This window comes from Prionailurus bengalensis, chromosome C2, assembly GCF_016509475.1.
Source record: "Prionailurus bengalensis isolate Pbe53 chromosome C2, Fcat_Pben_1.1_paternal_pri, whole genome shotgun sequence".
Classification (NCBI taxonomy): domain Eukaryota; kingdom Metazoa; phylum Chordata; class Mammalia; order Carnivora; family Felidae; genus Prionailurus; species Prionailurus bengalensis.
In genome coordinates, this window is record NC_057350.1 from 130,677,217 (window position 1) to 130,700,047 (window position 22,831).

At 40.9% G+C, this 22,831-nt stretch overlaps 1 protein-coding gene across 2 annotated transcripts in view; it reads right to left on the minus strand.

Moving 5' to 3' along the window:
* The window catches only part of TMEM108 (transmembrane protein 108), a 370,767-nt gene that overhangs the window by 344,213 nt on the left and 3,723 nt on the right, over nucleotides 1-22,831 (minus strand). For both annotated transcript variants that reach the window (XM_043595388.1, XM_043595386.1), the window contains exon 2: nucleotides 19,696-19,810. The gene's annotated coding sequence lies outside the window, so the exon portion shown is untranslated. The remainder of the gene's footprint in view (nucleotides 1-19,695; nucleotides 19,811-22,831) is intronic.

Genomic DNA, 22,831 nt, shown 5'->3' on the forward strand with positions numbered 1-22,831 from the left:
GTTAGCAAAGAGTTAGGGTGGCTCTCTGTATATCCAAGTTATCTCCTCTATCAGTGCATGTCTACATGCATGTCCTCCTATATACACGTATATTTGTACATATCCTTATACATACTCAAGCATTTGGATTGCTAGTACCCACAGAATTAGAAAATGCACAGTACTAAAAAAATTACACTGACCACAATTCAATTCATCCAACAAATATACAGTAAATTCATTTATATTCAAGGATCATATCATTGTGGCTTTGGCATCTAGGACATCTCAAAGGGTGAGATCATTTCCCCAAAGTCACTATGTAACACATAAAAGACCTGGTCCTGCCCTCTAGAAGTTTACAGCCTGGCAGGGATCTGATTTAACTTTGTCATTTCAGGACTTTCAGGGTCTTGCAGGAATTACACTACGATCATGACTATACTGCAGCTGTGAGGAAGTGTCAATGCAAAGTTGGGGGGAAAAATGCCAGTAAATCACCTTTGGTTGTGCTTGCTGTTCACATACTGTGTAAGTGATCTGTAGGATATATTTCTTTATAAGGAAAGAAGGGGGACCTTTAAAACTATGATTTCATCAGTGTTATCTTCCCCTGCTTTGCTCCATCTCTGAAACTTCTACCACATTCTATAATTTTCCACAGGGGGGAAAAAAGAGAGAGGTTCCTTCTCTAACCAACCTTTATATTCACATTTGCTCCCTTTGTTTTGAAAATTCTGATTCATATGTGAGAACTCCCCTTACACGCAAAATAGACATTTAGAAGTGAAATGTTAAAACTCCTCAAATGTTTCATGAAATGTCCTTTCTGTATGATATTCTTGTCAAGGTAGCAGGATTCCAGAAAGAGAAATTGGAATTAAAATTTGCTCCCTTTGGCAAATCTTTTTTGGATCTCTTTATACAGTGTGTTTAAGTCTCAACAGACTGGGGCACAGAGCAAACAGACACCGAAGACACTAGCATCTCTCCACAGGGAGACAGTAAGGACTTATCAAAGAGTTCATTTTGCATTTTAAATAGTGCTCACAAAGAGTTAAACACAAATTAACTTCCCCAAAATAGATCACTCAAAGGTCAGTTCATACATTTTGTTTCCTTTGGCTTGTACTATGGGATCCCTTTTGGCTTGCCAAGATAGAACTGAATCCCTTTCAGGTTGGTAGGCGTGATCCCTGGTCCAAAATGACCAAATGACTTCCTGCAGACAGTATCTTAACTGAGCTGGGCCCTGCAGATGCTCTGCCCTCAGACTGGCCTACATTGCAGCTTTCATCTGTCCAGATAATACAGATGGATAAGTGGAAAGTAAAGGAGCAAGAAATGAAGGAGGGCTCTTCATCAAGCACAAAGTAATCAGCAAAAATATGTCACAAAGGGATGTAGTCTCTGCGGTGAAATATGTAAAGTGATTCCCAAAAGTGAATAAAACAGGAGAGCCTTCCATTACCCTCTATTGCTCTTTACATTTCCCTGGGCAGGACTAAGGAGGAACTCTGAGTGCCTGAAATTAAGACAGCCCTCCTTCAGCTGGGGTTAAATGGGAGTCCTATGTGCTCAGTGTAAGACCACCTCTCAACCAAGAGTCTGAAGACCCAGAACCCTGAGTGCTCCAATATCCACACTGCCTGCCTCCCAACCTACTCCCCTATGGCCATAGCCTTGAGAATATTAGGACTAATTTCATCATACCTTTTATCCCTATTAACAATACACACCGAGAAGCCCAGATCACTTCTCATTCCTCCCACTTTTACGGCCATATAACCTCTTTCATTCATTTTCTTGACCCTATCTCTCCTACCACCCCCAGTGCCTTAAGCCCTTTTCCTGTGCTTTCTGAAACTCACAGGCAGCCATGAGCAAGATCCCCTATATCGTTGGCCTCTTCTCTAAATGCTCCCACCATCTTCCTACTCTAACTGTAACCTGGCTAGTCACTGAAGGCACTCCTCCCCAACCCCCACCATCTCAACCACCCAAGTGGTGGCTATTTCCCCTCAACATTCCTTGAACCACAAGGATTAGAGGTAGGTGGGTGTTTTTATTTCTTCCTACATCTAGACCATTGTCCCTCCCTTTCCTCTCTGTACAAGTGCTGAGCTTTGAGTCACAAAAAAATCAGACCACCACCCACTCCCCCTCATTCGGGGAAGACCTGGGTTCCTAGCTGCCTGCCATTCTCCCTCACTACCATGGCCATGATTCCAGGTGAACTCAATATCCACACAGATGATCCAGTGCTCTGACTGCTCAGTCTTTGTCCTCCACCCTAACTCCAAGGTTAGACACCAGTTAACTGTAATTCCTCTGTGTTACTAACCACCACCATCTCCTGTGACAGTTCTCCACCTCTGGTACCCCAACTTCAGTGAGACCAACTTCAGGGACTCCAGCGAGACCTGCAAACCACTGATCTTACCACTTTTCACTGTCCCTGGAGTTTCTCATGTCTGGCCTCAACCCCTTAACAAGTTTGATTTCCACATTCAATTGTTACAACCACTCCCTTTTTGAGTGAGGAAAGAATATACCCTGAACTCCCTCTCACTCTCATGTGGACCTGCCAACCTGGCAAAACTACAACCTGGTCAACTTCATTACTCCATTCATGCACATACAGGCCCAGAGACAGGAACCATTCACAACCCGCTGAATGCTCTCACTCTGAATCTGTGTCCTCCAGTGAGCCCCTACTTACATCCCCCAGGTAACTGGCCAAAGTCCTCTGAAGTGTTGCCTCCAATCTTTCTCCTCCCATTCTCTCTTAAATCCACAGGGGCTGGATAAATCTTTGTAGCAATGAACTGGCATTAAATTCTGTCACCAGACTTCAGACTGAAAGTTAATACTGCGAAAGTAAATTTTGTATGCAATTTATTCCAAGTTTCTAAGGCAATACATATGTTCTGAGTTAGAATATGTTTCTGAATACTGCCCTTAGCACAACCTCCTTCAAAACTAGAAGCAGAAAATGAATGGTAGAACACATTGAGATTTAAGCTCACTAACCAACTTCCTTTAAACCTACCCCTTTAGATCAGGGGTTCCTATCCTTCTGGCCCAAAAGAATGTCCATTAGCTGCAGGCTGATGTTTTCATTCCGAGCCTATAAGACAATTTTAAATGAGATGTTAATGGGGAACATAATTATTAAAAAAAAAACCCTCAAAAGGTCTCATGGCTATATTTTGTCCATCAGGTCAACAGGTTATGATTTTCCGTCAAAAATAATGTGACAATGCTAGAGGAAAATACACATATCAGGAAAAAAAACTGGATTAAGGAATGACTAAGCACTAATTTTATTTGCAAAATGACCTTTTCTCCTAGAAAATGCATTCTGACTTCCCAGCACTGCCATGGAAAAGACTCTGTGTCCATGCTACCCCATTTAAATTGCAGGTGTTTAAGATACCTAATAAACTACCAATGAAAGAAATTGCTAGTTCTTTTTAAAAATAAGTGCCAAGGGGCGCCTGGGTGGCGCAGTCGGTTAAGCGTCCGACTTCAGCCAGGTCACGATCTCGCGGTCCGTGAGTTCGAGCCCCGCGTCAGGCTCTGGACTGATGGCTCAGAGCCTGGAGCCTGTTTCCGATTCTGTGTCTCCCTCTCTCTCTGCCCCTCCCCCGTTCATGCTCTGTCTCTCTCTGTCCCAAAAAAATAAATAAATAAACGTTGAAAAAAAAATGTTTAAAAAAAAAAATAAGTGCCAAAACTGTTAGCGACACTCAGTTAAATGGTTTTGGAGGTCCATAAAATTATGCCAAAATACCTCCTTCAATGTGAAGCACTCCCTGATTTTCCTTTCATATTTGGGTAAACACTCAAGGTAAAATGATATATTTGAATACACATGCCATCATAAAAGCTGCCTTAGGAAGGTACTTACATATTCCATACCACAGAACTGCACACCCACTTGATACCCTAGACTTTAAGCTCCTAGGAAACAAAGGCACTCCTCTGTATTTCTATCACCTAGTATAGTAGCATATACACAGTTTAACTTAGTAGATATTCTATAAAAACAATGTCCAGTTCTTTCCACCCATTTAATATGTCTTATTTGCATGATGCTCCAAACACTTGATCAATAAGGCCAAGCATGTTTTAAATACTATGATTTTTAAGGATGAGACTTGTTCATTGCACAAACATTCAAATTATACAGCAAAGTACCAAAACAAAAATAAAAATCACTTGGAAAAAACACTGCTAGAATTTTATTGAACATTCTTTGTGTGTTCACATATATGCATTTACAATTTTATATGAATGGGTTATTTATGTTGTTCTGTAACCAGAACTGTTTTAACTAATGTATCATGGATATCTCTCCATAAAAACAAAGTACTACTACATCATTTTTAATGCCTACCTAGTATTCCAGAGTATACATGTATCATTTAATAATGTCTCCTACTAATGGATATTTAGGTTATTTATAGTTTTGTTTTTTTTTAACCAAGCGCAAACCTGCAGGTATCCCTGTGTATGCATCTTTCAACAGCTGTGCAATTGCTTTCTCTAGATAAAGTCTAGAAGTTGAATTGCTAGACCAAAGTGTAAATACATTTTACATTTTTGTGTATGTTGTCAAACTGTGCTCCAGAAAGGTTATAACAACACAGACCCAACCAACCATAGTGCTCCAGAGGGCCCCACATTCACCAACACCATTATGTGTTAACTTTATAATCACTGCCAATTTGATTTCTATTTTCATGTTATGGATATTAACAACAAACATGCTCTACATGTTTTTCAATTACTCACATCTTTGAAATCTTGTTTATGGTGATTTTCACTATATAAGTTTTAAATTATTACATTATAAAGCTTAGCAACTTTTTAATAGTTTGGTTCTCATGACACATAAGGAAAGATTCCATCAACCCAAGCTTTTTAAAATCATCAATATTTTCTGCTAGTATCATTCTTTTTTTTTTTAATTTTTTTTAATGTTTGTTTATTTTTGAGAGAGAGAGAGAGAGAGAGACCGACCGTGAGCAGGGGAGGGGCAGAGAGAGAGGGAGACACAAATCTGAAGCAGGTTCCAGGCTCTGAGTGGTCAGCCTAGAGCCCAACATGGGGCTCCAACTCACAGACCAGGAGACCATAACCTGAGCCAAAGTCAGATGCGTAACTGACTGAACCACCCAGGTACCCCCTGGTATCATTGTTCTTAATCTTTCTGTCATCATAAATCCCTTTGAGAATCTGGCAAAACCAGAACCACCCACAAAAAAATGCCCTTAAATATAAACATTTTACAGACAATTTCACACAGTTCAAGAACTCACTAACTAGATGTGTCATCTTGCTCCAATCACATTTTCTGTATCTGTTGTTACGCTTTTCTGCAAGCAAATGTAGAATGATAAAATATTTCTCTATCAGGGGCTATTTGTACAAGGCAGGATGCAGAATACCTACTATATCCACAGGTTAAGCAGCCTCCCTTATTGTAGCTCTCTTGTCAAGGACTATATCCCCCCATCTGGTCCCTCTTCCCATGCACGGTACAAGAATAATTTCTGAGTAAACGTATAAAGAGAAGTTCCCTTCAGTTTTTGCCCAATGGCACTTCTGGCTGGGCCCACATATGTGAAGAGGTCAATGATTTAGGAAAGAATGGTAAAGGGATTCCTTTACCATTTTCTACCCTCTGAACTCATTTCAGAAAACCTCTTGAGTTTACTCTAAAATTTCAAAATTTTTATTAAAGTTCTTACTTGCTCATCACTCATCTTTTGGCCACTTTCCATTTTTAACATTCTGTAGGACACAGTTTAAAACAAAACTCTACTGAGTTAGAAGAAATTGAAAAAATGTAAAACTCATGAAGGCCATAAACTATCAGTGTTGACAGAAGCTAATAGGAGGGGAGCCAATAACTATTCCAGGAGGAGATAAGGTACTAAAACATAGTATACTGCTTTATAGGTATCAAGGAAGGAAAATATAAGGTTTCCTCATTATCAAATACAAATAATAAGGACATTATCAAAATGTAAGCTATTCATGTAATAGCTAAGCTGTGTAACCCAATGAAATTCAAGACCGAAGTATTCTAACAATGAGTGTTTTCACAGCATTCTCACAAAATTTGAAGGAGAGTAGAAATCTAGATTACAGGCCAAGCTCTGGTACACATGAGCTACTAATTGGCCTTGGGCAAGTCACTTCCCTTCTCTAGGTTAAAAATCCTCAGATTAAACATCAAAAGCCTCCTTGGCCCTAAGGCAGCTCAGCATCATGGACTTCTATAGCTCTCAATACCTAGAGCTCTCCTAAGACATTTAAGTATTTGTTAAATGTCTATCCTCTCCATTTGATGATAAGCTCAATGTCTTTATTCACCTCAGATCTGCTGCTCCTTACACAATGCCTAGCAGGGAGGGAACGAGGGATGAAGAAATAATTGAATCAATAAACCCACAATCAAAAAATGAGATGGTAAACCAGAAGATCTCTAAAGTATGTTTGGATGTTAATGTATTAAGGGCATTTCTTCCTCTTGAATTTTATAAATGCTTGGGTTTAATTAGGTTAATACATTTATAGATCACCTAATTTGAATGGAGTCTTAGGTTTTTGTCTACAGGGAGAAAAAGTGGGGCCAAGAAGACATGAGAATGAGATGTTGTCCCTGCCCTTCAAAGAAATGGGTCTGGCAAAAAAAAAAAAAAAAAAAATTCAAAACAACTAGGATAAGGAATAGAACTTTAACGAAAATAATGACTTCACCAGAGTGATGGAAAACCAGTAACAAAATAAGTGGTCTGAGTAAGAGGACTTGGGATGGCTCTCAATTATGAGAATGCACTATACAGAGAGGTGTGCTTACTCCTCTGCAGCCACACAGACCAAGTCAGACCTGATTGAAAAGGATCTAGGCATCTTCCATTTCCTGGCAGTGAAAGGAAAAAGAATCCTCTTAAGTCAAAAGTGTGGCTCATGTTCCTGAGATTGCAAGTTTACAAGAGAGGAAAAGGTAAGATTTAGCTCAACAGACAAAAATCAGATATGGCTGAGGTGCACCTGGGTAGCTCAGTTGGTTAAGCGTCTGACTCAACAACAGCTCAGGTCTTGATCTCAGGGTCATCAGGCTCTGCAATGGGAGTGAAGCCTACTTAAAACGAGCAAACAAAAAAATCAGGTATGGCTTAATCAGTCCTACTACAGACTGCTTTGGAGGCATGGAGAATTTGGACCTGTTTAGAACATAAATGCTACTCCAGGGAGAACCAAGCAAGTGGCTATTGAATACAGATACAAGAATGGTAAGTAAGCAAAGGTAAAGGGAACGAGTAAGACTGCAGAAACTATTATTAATGCACTGAAACCCCACTATTCTGAGTTCCTGTCATGTGCTTCCCACAGTACAGGCAATATAAATAATGCCAAGGGAAGTCGATGGCATGGTTCATGCTTATAAAGGCCTTACTGTCTAATATGGAGACAGACAAATAATTGAGGAAAAAATTCCAGCAAGTAACAAAGTCTCCCAGTCACAAAAACATGGCCTCAAATTAGAATATCCAATGAAGTAAATCTAGGTAAACAAAAAGGCCTGGAGCAGATCTGTGAAACAGGGCTTTGCCTTGGCATTTTTATTTTTGAACCTCTCACCCCTCAGAAGCATTCTTCCTCCATTTTTTCCACCCTGGGAAGAGGGCTGGTAGGCACCAGAGAATAGCCACAACACTCAGCAGCCTGACTTATAGCCAAACAAGAGGAAGGGAGCCCCAGACGGACAAGATGTGGCAGGGAGCACACATCTGATTGCAGCAGTGATTCCAAGGGCAGAGTAGGGTGTGATTTGCACAAGAGCAAGATGCAAGCCGTTCTTCCCTTCCTCAGGAGCAAACCCTCAGAGGGGCAGTCAATTCTTTATAGACAGAGCCCCAACACATCAGCTTTTCTTCCTAAATCCTGAGGGAAGAGGGGATAGCTTCCAGGAGCAGCAGAAAGTTCTGATTAGCTCACACGGCAAGAAATTGAGAGGTTTATTTAAAACTGAAGGTAGACTAGGATATCTGGCCTAAGTCAACAAAACAGCCACATGTCTGAGCTGATAACTATCTCTCCTTCCATTTATTTTTCTTATCCTACTGCCATGGTTTAAAAAAAAATCCAACTTTCTCAGTGGTTATATTTCTTGCTTCCTCCAACTATAATATTTCTGTGAGGAAGAGCACATGGCTGAGGCCCTGACATCTCCCTGACTTTCAGAAGGATGGCCCAGCAACTAAGTGCAAAGCAGTTTCACAGTTTATTGTTCCCACTCTCCCTTTCTTCTCCTCTGAAACACAAATATGGGCACTCCCTCCATCAGCACCTATGGAATGAAATGTCAAGGGGCTCCTATTGCCTGCCTATAATATGTCTTTATTCAAAGAAGTTACACTAGATAATCGTTCTGATTATGAGGGGAAAAAATGTATCTTTACTCTTCTCCAAAAGAGGAATCTGAGAAGAATGAAACACAACTTTTCATACCACAAACATTTTTGTGGCTTTTTATATATTTCTTTCAAAAGCCTGAGATAAAAAGAGACAAAACAACTGGTAAGGGTCCATTTAGCAATACACATGAATAACCAAAGAATGCAAAAGAATCTAAGTAGTTATACTCCTGTCTCTTGCCAAAAAAAATTCAAGAAAAAAAGAGACAAAATTAATTTAATGAGAACCACACATCTATATGAAATTATAGCCCATTTTAATAACTTAAAAAACCAATATATCTAACTAGAAAAGCAATATAAGCATTTAAGTTATTCTTGAGTAGGAAAAAAATTTAAGACTTCTTTTGTGCATGAGACAATAAGAAAAATTGTAAAAACAGAAGGGATAGGAGGAGTTAGAGTTTATGAAACCAAAATTTATTGACCTAACATATGGCTTAAATTATTTGAACAAAATGTAGAAAACCATAATTTAAGTAGAAAGAACAAAAGAAACACTGATATGCTTTCAGCCCCGTATTCAGAGAGGGGCAGAGCTGCCAGGAGAGCACCACCATCATTTGAGAACACTGGCAGGCTTATTCATGCTAACATGTTATAATTGAGAATCAATACAGGGCAGAGTCTGCTTAAATGAACTCCAAGAGTTTGTCCAAGCAAACCTGTTAATGTCATGTTGCATTTTATTAAATGATGTTTGGAATAAAAACCCTGTTGGTTGGGCCTTATAAAACTTTGTTTTAAGAATATGTATGCCTTACCTTCCAATGACAGCTATAATGATAGCATTTGGCTCTACAATAAATCTTACTATATATGAGAAGAAACAAATGTGAAGGAATCTCTTATCAAGGTCATGTAGAGTAACCTTGAAGTTGCTGTCCTCTGATGTGGGCAGATACACTAGAGCCCCATGAACGTCCATGAACATAATTTTCACAATCACAGGGGGAGGGGGGAGAATATATCTTCAGGTGCTTGCTGGGGCTAGGAATAGTGGCCTTTATCAAAGAAAGATGTAGTTAGAGAAGGCATGAAAGTGGTAGGTAGAGGATGGCTAATCAAGAACTGTGATGCAAACCAACTCTGCTGTGATATTCAATAACTTAGTCAGGGGCACCTAGGTGACTCAGTTGGTTAAGTGGCCAACTCTTGATTTCAGCTCAGATCATGATCTTATGGTTCATGAATTCCAGCCCAGCACTGTGCTGTTAGCACAGAGCCCCCTTAGGATTCTCTCTTCCTCTCTCTGCCCCCCCCCCCCCCGGCTTGTGCACATGCACACATGCACTCTCTCTCTCTCAAAATAAACATACAAAAAATAATAACTTAATCAACAAGCACATATGATGAGCCTACATGCAGAACTCTGTGCCAAACACACAGAAAAGAGGATACAGGTGGAAAAGCACCACAAGTGCCATGCTCACAATTATTCTATAAGGTGATATTATGAACCCCAACCTAAAAGTAAGAAAATTGAGGCTGACAAATTAAATATTTTTCCCAAAGTCAAATTTCTAAAAGCTGATACAGGCAGGATGGAAATGCAGGTCTGGGTCCTAGGCCAAGGGTCTATCAATACTGCCAAACCAATTGGTCACTGAAGAAAAATGAGAAAAAACAGGCATTCTATGCAAACAGGAGAAAATGGGACCAAGGACCCATTTGAGTTAGGAGAAGTTTATGTGTAGAAAGAACAGAAAGAAAGTCAGAAAGTTGGGAATCAGACTGTGGACAGCCTTTATACCCAGTTAAGAAGCACCTTGTACTGCAGCCAGTTGGTGGAACCACAGATAAGACAAAAATGTAAGAAAGGTGTCAAAGAGACTAAAGAATCTAAACAAGGCATTAGGGAAAGTCATTTGGAGAAACACCAGGAAAGAACAAAGATTTAAAATCAAGCACCATATTAACATAGGATTTGGGTCTCTCAAAGTAAAAACATTATCTTCTAAGTTGGGGGTCCCTAATGTCCTACTGCTTAATGCTTTACTGATGTCAATAATTAAAAATTCCAGAAGTGCTCCAGTAAGTCTTCTTTCCCCCAAAACAGGGACAGCTTTTGATAGCTAAGAGAAGCATGTGCCTATCTGCCTTCTTCCTTGCCAATGAAGCCTCCTTAAGGGGGTATGCTGATAAAGAATGGGTCACACTTGGGGACATTATTTCAGCTATAGCTTCACTTCTTGGAAAGGTGAAGGCCAAGATGGAATGATGGGCTCAGGAGGCAAAGGGTAGAGAATGAAATCACCCCTTCCTGTGGCTCACAGGAAGGACAGGCCAGTTCATCAAGGCTAGAGGTTTCAGCCCTGCCCTCAAGCATCTGCACTCATAGTCCTTACCCTTGTGCACATTTAACACTCACAGAGAGTGGCCTGTAGCAGGACAAAAATCTCAGGACTCAGGATCCTGGCTCTTGGCCATCTTTCAGAATCTCTTTATACCCTAGAGAGAGCAGATGTCTTTACTGTTGTTACAAAATCTTCATGGAGGGGCTACATATTAATACTTGATTCTATGAGAATATAGTCTTATTTTTGTAAAAAAAAAATTGTACATGCACAAATTTGAGTTACTTTAGCTTATACTATAAGATTAGTACTTCTTTAATATTAAAGATTTTAACCTGGCAATATGTGGTTATCTAATATAAATGTTCCTATTCAGAAAAAATATGGATATTAAACCTCACTGGATACAATTCTACATTTTTCCCTTTTTCTTTCCACTAAAAAAAAAATTCAATAGAGAGGATGGAGAGGGATCTTCACAGAGTCAGACGAGGAGAAACTGCACCAAATGGTTCATCTTTGCTCTTTTTATCTCAGTAGTCAGCAACAGGGTGAGAAACCTGATCCAGATCACCCTTCAATAACAGACTACATTCTTTTCTCAATCAGCAGTTGCAGAAGCCCTGCTGAACTCCCCTTTTGCCGTTTTGAACGAAAGTTGCACCCAAGGAAATACTGATTGTCTATATGTGGCACCACTGTGTTCCAGGCACTTGAGAAGTTTGAGAGCCTTAAATCAATTCCATGAACCAATGGTCTGTTTGTGTTGCCACAGATCACACCACTCACAGCTGTGCGGGTCCATGAAGCCAGGACCTTTGTGATTACCCTGACACAGAATTATCAGTAAGGACAGAGCCTTCCACAATATGAAAACGCATTACCTTGTAAAGTCACAATCTATTGGTTCAAATGAAGCTAACTCTCCAAGATCAGGGATAAAGGCACAAAACCCACTATTGCACAAACATTAAGTCTACTTTGTAAGGCAGTAATCCCCAAAATGACAACATCTATACAGAATTTATTTTTAGAGTCATAAGCCAAGTTATTTTCCTTTGTCAGAACTAGAATCTTACAAACCCAGCTGTTAAACAACATTTGTCAAAAATGTCAAAACGTCTTTCAACATTTAGACAGCCACATCGCCATTATTCCTATGGGATACATGGGTGGCTGAGAGAATCACATTTGACAGATGCAAAAAATAAGTCATCCATATGGCAAATACAACTCTTCATTTTCCAAACATCTAGCCCAGCAATTTCTCTACCATTCTGCCTTGGGATGCAGCCAATCTTCCCAAAAGAATGGATTTAGGCTTTTTCACAATTGCTACTGAACATGGGGGCTTCACAAATAATCTTCCAATTCTTTATTTTACACAGAACCCACAAATATTGTTTATATTCATTCTAAGAGTTAAGAATTCAGGATCTTAATGCTAGAGAGAGCTCATGTTGTATCAGTATATGTCATGATTGCTCCCTGCTAGAGAAACTGCCAGGAACGCAGTCATTACTGAGGCAAGTAGCCCAGGTCACAGCTGTTTGGACCAAGAGAGGGCATCAGTTACCCTAAGATTTCTGGTAGAAGGGCTTTGACCACTAGGGATGATAGTTACTACAGAACTATCATATTCCTTTTCTTCTTGGTCCATACACAGATCACCAGTTAGGTTGTGGGGACAAAAAGAAAAAGCAGGAACAGGAATACATGAGGAGAGAAGCCAAAATGGAAATGCTATGCCATGTTAAATGGTCAAGAAGTAGAATATGGATTGACCAACCACTGGTAGTACCAAACATCCTGGAGTTGTAGAATACTGGGAACAATCTTCCTGGTCCTGAGTTAGGTCCTGTCTCTGTGAGGTCTGACCAGACTACACCTCCTTCTCAATCTGAAAGAACCCTGGGATTCTTCCCAACTTGCTACATATCTGACATTGTTTTATTTTCTCACACATCTTTAACCCTTCCATTTATTAGGTGACTTAAATGAATTTCTGTTCTTCTGTCAAAGACATTTATTAGGTGACTTAAATGAATTTCTGTTCTTCTGTCAAAGACATTTATATGGGTCCCACAGCAAAATGACTCAAAGCTTTCCTTTTCTCTTTATTAACTATAACACAACCTCAGATCTCCTCTCTGATAGTGTACATATAACCTCACAAATTTAAGAGCTACTCTGCCAATTATTTGCAATCAGAGAAAGAAAAGAAATGGCTAGTGAAGCCTATCTCCCTTGGATTGTCTTAAAATTGCCATCGTTGCACTTTTTCTGTTGCCACATATAGACCACAATTTACTTTCAAGTAGATGTAGAAGATTAGCCACAGTGAGTCAAGAATGAAAACCCAAAATCCTATGGGAGCTTCAGTAGTCTATCTTCTGTGGCACTGACAGATTCCCTCCTGTGACTTTTGAGTTAAGGCTCAGGGGTCAATCTCTACATTGACAAAATCTGATTCTTCTGATCCCTATAGAATAAAATTGGTTGCCAAAGCTATTCCAGCACTGGGAAAAGGTCAGGTTATATCAAAAATTAATGAGCCAGCCCCCACAAAGCTTCTGTACCTTCTTCTCCAACTCATTACTCCTGCCTCCCCCGAAAACACACCATTCATCCCTCTAGCAGTCAGTTATTCTCAATCATACGTATTTGGAAGTAGGGGGTGATGGGGGGACATGTTGGTTGACTTGATGACTTGGTTTCAGTAATATTAAAATTTAGTGGCCAGAGATGCTAAACACCCTATAATGGACATAAATAGACCAAAAAAGTTCCATACAACGATGAATCTTTCTATCAAAATGCTAATAGCACTTCCCTTGAGAAACATTGAGCCCTCTCCAACATTTGGGGCAGACAAAAAGCAAGAAAGAAAGGCAAACTGAAGAGAGGAGAGCAGTAAGAGAACAAGCAATGCACCCCATCAGAAGTGAAGCAGTCTAGTAAAGGCTGTCCAAAGATCAGTCTCAGCCCCTGCTGACCTCCTTCTCCTCACCTCCAACAATAATACTCATGGCACACAGACTTCTTACTCTCATTCCCCCTACCGTGCAAAACAATCTTGGGCTCAGATTTAAATTACATCTTTTTAAAAATTGTGTCTTTATTTCCGCATCTTTTCATTTGTTCTAATTATGATAGTTTCTGAGCAACTAATATTGGTAATAGTAATAGATACTATCAACTGAAAATTCTACCACATTGCTAAAGGGCTTAATTACTAAATTTGTACTATAATAGGTCTGTTGGAAAATTTGCTTTAGAGACTAATTCTTTAGGGCGTAACTCCTCAGAGGTTAGGCTTATGAATTACTACCATCTTCTGAAACACTTTTGTGAGCCACACTGGGGCTTGGCAGAAGGAAAGGTGAAAATTCTCTTGCTACCTCTCCCAAGCTCTTTGTTAAGTTCTAGGCAGTATCCAAAGAGACAACCTGCACAAACAAATTTCACTACTGTGGAGAGACCAAATGGAAAGAGACAGCTCAGAAACTTCTGATTAAAGGGCAAATATTTTAGAGGTAGTATACTTATGTCAGAGAGACAGGCCCATGGCACTTTCTGTAACAGAGAGATGCCACAGCAAGGTAAAAGTTCAGCAAGAAACACAGACTGAAAAGCTCCCCAGGATGGAAAAAGTCCAAAATGCAATTCTGTTTTAAATGAGGTGAAGTCTTGTTAGAACAAGAGCATATTATCACTAAAAATAAGGGTTTCCAACAAGTAAGGTCCTTGTAGATGAAAGCATCATGCCCCGTAGAAATTCCTAGTATTGTGGACACTCCTAATATTGCTGTCCAATATGGTATCCACTAACTACATGTGGCTATGAAGCACTTGAAATGTGGCTGGCATGAATGAAGGACTGAGTTTCTAATTTAGTTTTAATTCATTTAAATAAAAATAGATAAACGTGGCTAGTTGCTACTGTATTGAACAATGCAGGAAAAGGTTTAGACCATGATTTGGGAAAATGATGTAAGAGATTATTGCAAAAAAATCCTACATATCTTCTGACTACCTGGAAAATACTTTCTCAGTGCACTCCCTGCCACAGAGGGACAATTTGTAAGAAGTCACAACATAAAAAAACATCAGAAAAGAGTAGTGCTTTTAAAATGTTAGCATGTGGGGCACCTGGGTGGCTCGGTCGGTTAAGTGTCCGACTTCGGCTCAGGTCATGATCTCGTGGTTCGTGAGTTCAAGCCCCGCATCAGGCTGTGTGCTGACAGCTCGGAGCCTGGAGCCTGTTTCCAATTCTGTGTCTCCCTCTCTCTCTCTGACTCTCCCCCGTTCATGCTCTGTCTCTGTCTCAAAAACAAATAAACGTTTAAAAAAATTTTTTTTAATAAATAAAATAAAATGTCAGCATCCATCAGAATCACCTGGAGGTCTTATTTGTTGTAAATTTTGTGAATGTGTCTAACAATTACAGGGGCCAGACACACAGCAAGGTGGAACTCAAACCTGCCAGGACAGTCTACATCTAATTCCTGCATTGGCCCTGTCTTGGAGTCAAAATGAGGCTTTCTATTAGAATAATGTAACTGTTTCAGGTCTAGGTCAGGGTTACCACCATTCCAACACAGTTCTAGAAGAGTATCAACAGAACACATGTTATATTAAAACTTTTATTTATCACTCAAAGGGCATAGGTTGAAGGTAAACCCCTTCCACATTTCCAAAGAAACAGAAATAAAAGGTTTTAGAATAAAAACATTTCTACAAATATTCTGTGGCCTTTTTTGTATTACCTATAAAATCTGTTCTAGGATCAGTGGTCATTTGGGAGGATATATTTCTTTTGAGGGTTGTCACTTCTTTATGTTCTTTATGTACTTATACATGAGTTACTTAACATTAAGAGACCACCCCATGAAAAAACAATTCCTTAGATGTGATGTATGTGTGCACACACATACGGTCACACACACAACGGAATATTACACGGTCATAAAAAGAATTAAATCTTGGGGTGCCTAAGTGGCTCAGTCAGTTAAGCATTCAACTCTTGATTTAAATTCAGGTCATGATCTCATGGTTTGTGAAATGGAGTCCCATATCGGGCTCCATGCTGACAGTGCAGAACCTGCTTGGGAATTTCTGTCTCCCTCTCCCTGCCCCTCTCTCTCACTCAAAATAAATAAACTTAAAAAAAAAAAAACAATTAAATCATTCCATTCATGACAACATGGATAGACCTAGCAGGTATTATGCTTATCAAAATAAGTCAGACTGTTAAAGAAAAATACCCTGTAATTTCACCTGTATGTGGAATCTAAAAGACAAAACAAATGAATAAACAAAGCAGAATCAGACCTGTAAATACAGAGAACTGATGGTTGCCAGAGGGGAGGGAGGTGGGAAGATGGGCAAAAATGGGTGAAGGGGAGGGGGAGATACAGGCTTCCAGTAACGGAATGAATAAGTAACAGGAATAAAAGTCACAAGATAGGGAATATAGTCAATGATATAGTAATAGCATTGTATGGTGACAGACGGTAGATACATTTGTGGCAAGCATAGCAGAACATAGAAGTTGAATCAATGTTGTACACCTGAAACTAATATAACATTCTGTGTCAACTAAAACATTTTTTTTTTGAGACAGAGATAAAGAGGCGGGGCGGGGGGGGGGAGAGGAGGAGACAGAGAGGGAGAAGGGAGACAGGGAGAAGAGAGAGAGGGAGAAGAAGAGAGACAGAGAGGGAGAAGAAGAGAGACAGAGAGGAGGAGGGAGAGGGAGGGAGAGGAGGAGGGAGAGGGAGGGAGAGGAGGAGGGAGAGGGAGAGGAGGAGGGAGAGGAGGAGGGAGAGGAGGAGGGAGAGGAGGAGGGAGAGGAGGAGGGAGAGGGGGAGGGAGAGGGGGAGGGAGAGGAGGAGGGAGAGGGGGAGGGAGAGGGGGAGGGAGAGGGGGAGGGAGAGGGAGGGAGAGGGAGGGAGAGAGGGGGAGGGAGAGGGGGGAGGGAGAGGGAGAGAGGGGGAGGGAGAGGGGGAGGGAGAGGGGGAGGGAGAGGGAGGGAGAGGGGGAGGGAGAGGGAGGGAGAGGGAGGGAGAGGGAGGGAGAGGGAGGGAGAGAGGAGGGAGAGAGGAGGGAGAGGGAGGGAGAGGGAGGGAGAGGGAGGGAGAGGGAGGGAGAGGGAGGGAGAGGGAGGGAGAGGGAGGGAGAGGGAGGGAGAGGAGGAGGGAGAGGGAGGGAGAGGAGGAGGGAGAGGGAGGGAGAGGAGGAGGGAGAGGGAGGACAGAGGGAGAGAGAGGGAGGGAGAGGAGGACAGAGGGAGGGAGAGGGAGGGAGATTAGGAGAGAAAGGGAGGACAGAGGGAGAGAGAGGGAGGGAGGGAGAGGGAGGACAGAGGGAGAGAGAGGGAGGGAGAGGAGGACAGAGGGAGGGAGAGGGAGGGAGAGGGAGGGAGAGGAGGAGAGGGAGGGAGGGAGAGGAGGAGAGGGAGGGAGGGAGAGGAGGAGTGGGAGGGAGGGAGAGGAGGAGTAAGAGGGAGGGAGAGGAGGAGAGAGAGGGAGGGAGAGGAGGAGAGAGAGGGAGGGAGAGGAGGAGTGAGACGGGGGGGGGGGGGAGAGAGAGAGAGAGAGAGAGAGAGAGAGGGGAGGAGGGGAGAGGGGAGAGAGAGTGTGTACGCACACGAGCAGGGGAGAGGGAGAGAGAATTTTAAGCAGGCTCCACACCCAGTGCTGAGCCCAACACGGGGCTTAATCCCACAACTGTATGATCATGACCTGAGCCAAAATCAAGAGTTGGACCCCTTAACTGACTGAGCCAACCAGGTGCCCCATTTTTTTTAAAGAAATTTCCTTGACTATTCTTCTCAATAGCCTTCTTTTTTGCCTCCTTCACTCCCCTCTTTCTTAATGTTCCAAAAAGAAAGCCTTCATTCAGAATACATTGCTGTAACAAACAGGACATGAAGCCTTAAAATAAAATCAGAATCCAGTACTGTTCATTTCCCTCACCAACAATCCTTCTCCCTTCTTCAAACTCCCAATATTCCTCAGTTAGTACTTTCACAAAGTTTAAGAGTGATCCTTGGGTCCTAGAAATTTGGGGAAACAGGCATCATTTCTTAATATTTACAGAGCCCCCAAGTAGTCGCACAACAAATACTATGTACATCACTTTCTTAGGCTACTGAGTTTATTAATGCTGTGTCTCTTTTACAGGTAGGGAAACTGTAGCAAAATGAAGCTAAATGATTAAAATCTAGTCCCAGAACAACTCTTGCTCTGCAAAATCCAATCCCTTCAGCAGTATTACTTTAGCAGTGGTTCTCACTGTTGGCAGTTTCCTGCCCCCACCCCAAGAGGACATATGGTAACGTCTGGAGACACTTTTGACTATAGAGAGTGCTACTGGAATCTAGTGGGTAGAGGCCGAGGACCCTACCAAACATGCTACAGTACACAGGCCAGCCCCTCCCCTACCCCATCCCCAAAGAACTGCCTGGCTCAGAGTGTCAACAGTGTTAAGGATGAGAACCCCTGCTTCACTGGCAATTCCAGCATTACTTTCTTTGCCCCCCTAATCAATAAAGAATGGCTCCCTCTACAATTTGATCCTTGCACAGTATTTACACAGGAACATGCCAATCAAGTATTATTTCTGGCCTTCTATACTTTCTAATTACTTTAAAAATATAAGATCCATGGGAACCACAGAGGAAAATGAGGAAAGCTAGCAAAGTCTGGCTTCTTTCCTTTAAGGAGAAAACCTAGCAAAGACCAGGTCCTTGAGCTAGCAACCTCCAGGCCCTGAGCTATGGTGTATATCTGGCTGCTCACCTGGACTTTTCTGTTGTTAAAGTGCTTTGCAACTCCCTTTTCTCTACTTTGCTTGTCTCTAAGCACATGCATTATTCCAGAGCAGTAATGATGTATGCTTATGGGAATCTCCAGAGATCTACAGACCCTAATTGTCTATTTCGTTCAGTGAATTGTACTCATTACTAAGTCACGTGAGACACTGAAGGACATCAGTCTTTCTGGCTGCCCTTTGTATGAGCCTGGGTAATGGGACATTATCTGCCACAGTCTCCACAGTATTGAACTGAGATGCTTAAAACAACCCTCCGTCCAGTTTTTCAGCTGAGTACCTTTTTTTTTTTTTTTTTTTTTTACCTCCTGTCTCTTTGCTAACCATCCTTAGCTCTGCTTAGATCTGTATCAATTATGATTTTTCTCTTCAAGGAGTCTGGTTTTAGTTTAAGCTCTTGAAGCCATGAAACTCAGAAAAGTTATGACGTTCTTTCAACTTATCCTTCCTGGACCTCCACCTGTACTCTGAGAAGGGCACACCAAACAGTATGTTTCTCCCTCTGGTCTTAAAAATCTTCAGCACAAATGAAAATCAAAAGCCAGCTCTGATTTTAATGCTCCCAATGCCTGTATCCATTATACTTAGTGCTGCAAAGAGAGAAGAGAATCTCCCACTTCCCAAAGTGGGAATCATCAACTCTGTGATAAGTGGTTTCCTTCCTGGGGAAAAAAAATTAATGAAGGAAAAGTTAAGCACAGTAAGCCATGGAAGAGGATGCTTGGAGAGAGAACTATATACAGCAGAACATGAGGATACAACTATAAGAAAAAGGCCATTAGGCCTGGTTCCCTTCTCTACAGCATTTATCAGGAAGGTCAACCAGCTCCTCCCATGTAAATCATATCCCATACAAACTCACTGAAAATTCCTGCGTTAAGATATTTCCATGCACAACTTCCATCCCATCACCCTATTGAATTTTGTCTTCATAACTGTTGATTTCCATGGTGTCTGTTAGTTGAATCAATATAGGCTTTGGGAAACTTTCACAGAGTACCTCATTGTACTGACTCCAAGAAGCTACTGAGACCAGAGCCTCTATGACAGTAAACCCAGGAAAATGGCAGAGAATGCCTTTGACTTACCCTGGAGTAGAGGGTGAGAGAGCCTTCAAACACACTTACATCCTCATAACCCATCAGCTCTGCTGCTTTTCATTACTCACTTCTGCATATTGGATCACCACTGATCGATCACCAACTGCCAAAGACAAAAAGTAAAAGAATGAATTAGGCCACAAGTTCCATAACTTCAAGTCCAGAGTCACTGCTCAAGTAAATTTGTGAGTAGCCTAAGTGTTCAACATATAGACGCAAACACATATAATGGCTCAAGCTCAATAAAAGTTTATCTCTGGTTCCCATATACATACTGAACAGGTGAACAGGTCGGTGGAGTGGCTCTCCCTCATGTGGTGATCCAGGCACCAAGGCTAATGAATGTCCTGCCACCTTTTTTAAAACTAAATTTCCAAGCTTGCCCTAAGAATCCTCTCCATTCCAACCAGTCAGGCATGGAAAACAGCGTGGAAGCTCACATAGGCATTCTCTTTATGTGTTTTTCCCCCCATAAGTGGATTGCAACACTATTGCACTTCCATTCAGGTTCTAGTGGCTACCATCAGTAACATAGCCACACCTAAGCCAGGGGCTGGCTCCAGCCCAACCAAGATGACAGTGTTATGTTTGGTGTAGAGAGTTCTAGGTAAGACACTTGGCTAGTTAGTTAACTGAATCTTGGTTCCCTGTTAGTTATTTAGTTATTTTAGCTGTAAAATACCTCCTTCCTCACAGGGTCAATGTAAGACTCAAAATGAGACAAAGCAGCACTTTCCAGACTTTAACATGCACACATAACACCTGGCCTCCTTGATGAAATGCAGATTCCAATTCAGTAGGTCCTGCATGAAGCCTGAGAATCTGCATTTCCCACAAACTCCCCGATGATACCAGTGCTGCTGTTCTCTGACTACACTTTAAGTAAAAAGAAGATAAAGAGTATTTTTGTAAGCCAAAAAGTAATTTGCAGATATCAAGAATTATCTTGGCACTAACTTGATTATAATTCCCAACTAGCTAGCACTTTTAGGATAGGTTTAGTCTAGGTACCATATAAAATTTCATAGAGTCACAGGATTTTGGAAATGAAAAGAATTTAAGTGGTCACTGTTCTCTCTTATTTTCCAGAAAAGGAAATAAACTCAGAGATGTCAATACTGCCCCCCAAATCTCACAATAAATTAGGGTTCTGGAAAAAGAATGCAGAAATTTTTGACTTTTTTCTATTATTACATAAACTCAACTGATAACCTAAGAAACAAAGGGTAATTTTTATTCTTCTGCTAAAGCAGTAACAGATACTATTCTAGCCCATACCCAAAAAGGTACCAGAAGGTAACATTCACCAATTTGGATCACCATGGTACTAAATGTAGGCTAGGTGTCACCGAAAAGACATCAAGAGATTTTCAAGCAGACGTTCTTCCAAATGTAGTGATCTTCAAAGTTATGTTTCACATGTCCAAAATATGAACACAAATTAACTTCTATATACTCCCTGGCAAAAAACAAAAAGATTTTCAATATATACAGACTGGGTCACTATTATTTGGGGAACAATTAGCAAAAGAGAATTGGGGGTTGCAAATAGAAAAGAGAAAAAAATAATTAGCCAAGAAGCAGCAGTTTCTATGATAAACCCTAAAGATAAATAAAGGAATCTCAAGATTTTTTTTCGTAATCCCTGACATGTATGTTATTTTTGAACCTCTGAGATCATGGGGAGTCCTAGGAGCTTACAGTAAAAAATAGTGAAACATAGGACTTCAGAAGTGAAAAATAGGAGTCAAAAACCCCCAAGTTACAAGTCAGAAAAGTACTATCTTGAAATCAAATCAAATAGGCAGGGGTGGGGTGGGTGGGGAGAGAACCCTCTTACAATGCATGTTATCTTCAATGAAGCAACATGAATATCAAAGTGTCTTGGTGAAATCACGAGGGAGTACTTATTGGGCAAGCAATGATAAATGGAAATCAATACTTGCACATCCATTATTAATTTAACATGAACAAAATACTACTAGCATCTTCAGTGAGCAATTTTAAACATGTTAATAAAGGTAAAATGTTCTAAGAACTTCCATAAGTTTACTTTTGTATGCTACCCACCCTGTCCCCCTGCCCCCAATCCTCATCCACCGTAGTGTCTTTAGCTCCTCAAATATTCTCTCATACTGACAATTTTCCACAACCTACTCTAGACTCTAGACTTTTTACCCTATTTTTGTGCCATGGATTCCATTCCCCACTCCCCTGGCCTTAACAGTCTATTGAAGCCTAAGAAACTCCTTCTCAGAATAATGTGCTAAATGTATAAGATAAAATATATAAGATTATGAAAGAAACCCATCATACGGAAATACTTTTTCCACAGAGCACTCAGAATTCCATGAACCTAATATAAGACTATATAATGGGGAGTGACTCTTCTAGGATGATGAAAGTTTTTTCTTATAGGAAACAGCATGCAAAAAAGTTTTAAAAACCCAAAGATGCACATAAAGAATATTGCTGAGGATCAGTCAGTGAGGAAAAGAACAGCTGCAAAGAAAAGCCTGACCTTGAATTTCTACCCCAACTCAATGTTATTCATGCTGTGGCTTTAAAATGCCACATTAAGGAATTACTCAGAGAATTTTCTTGGCTCCAGCCCTGTAGACACAGCATATTCTGAGTCCTGATGGCAAGTGGAGAAAGGCAACACTGAAGAAGTGAAGACGGAGAGGAGTCTGAGCTCAGGTCCTAGTTCTCTACCACTAACTAGTTCTATCACTTAGTTCTTATTTCAAACTCTCTGCCTATAAAATGAGAAAGTTGAGTTAAACCACCTTTAGGGTTCCTTCCAACTCTGAATTATTAGGATTTTTAACACAATGCATAATCATTTCTCTGGGAAGAAGTATTAGTGAGATTTCTTTTTGCCCTAGGCTCACAGTATGAAATTATCTTCTGTAAGAGAATTTTTCAGAGGCTTCAGAAATACCTTATGGGAGTCACCGTGCCACAGAATTTAAGACTGGAAGAGATTTTAATAGACACACACCACCTCAGCAATCCCAGTGATCGGGCAAGAAAACAGAGGCTCAGAAAGGCAAAGATTTATTTGAGGTCACATAATGAAGCAAAAGACTGTTGTGACTACCGCCATCTAGCACCAGCAGGA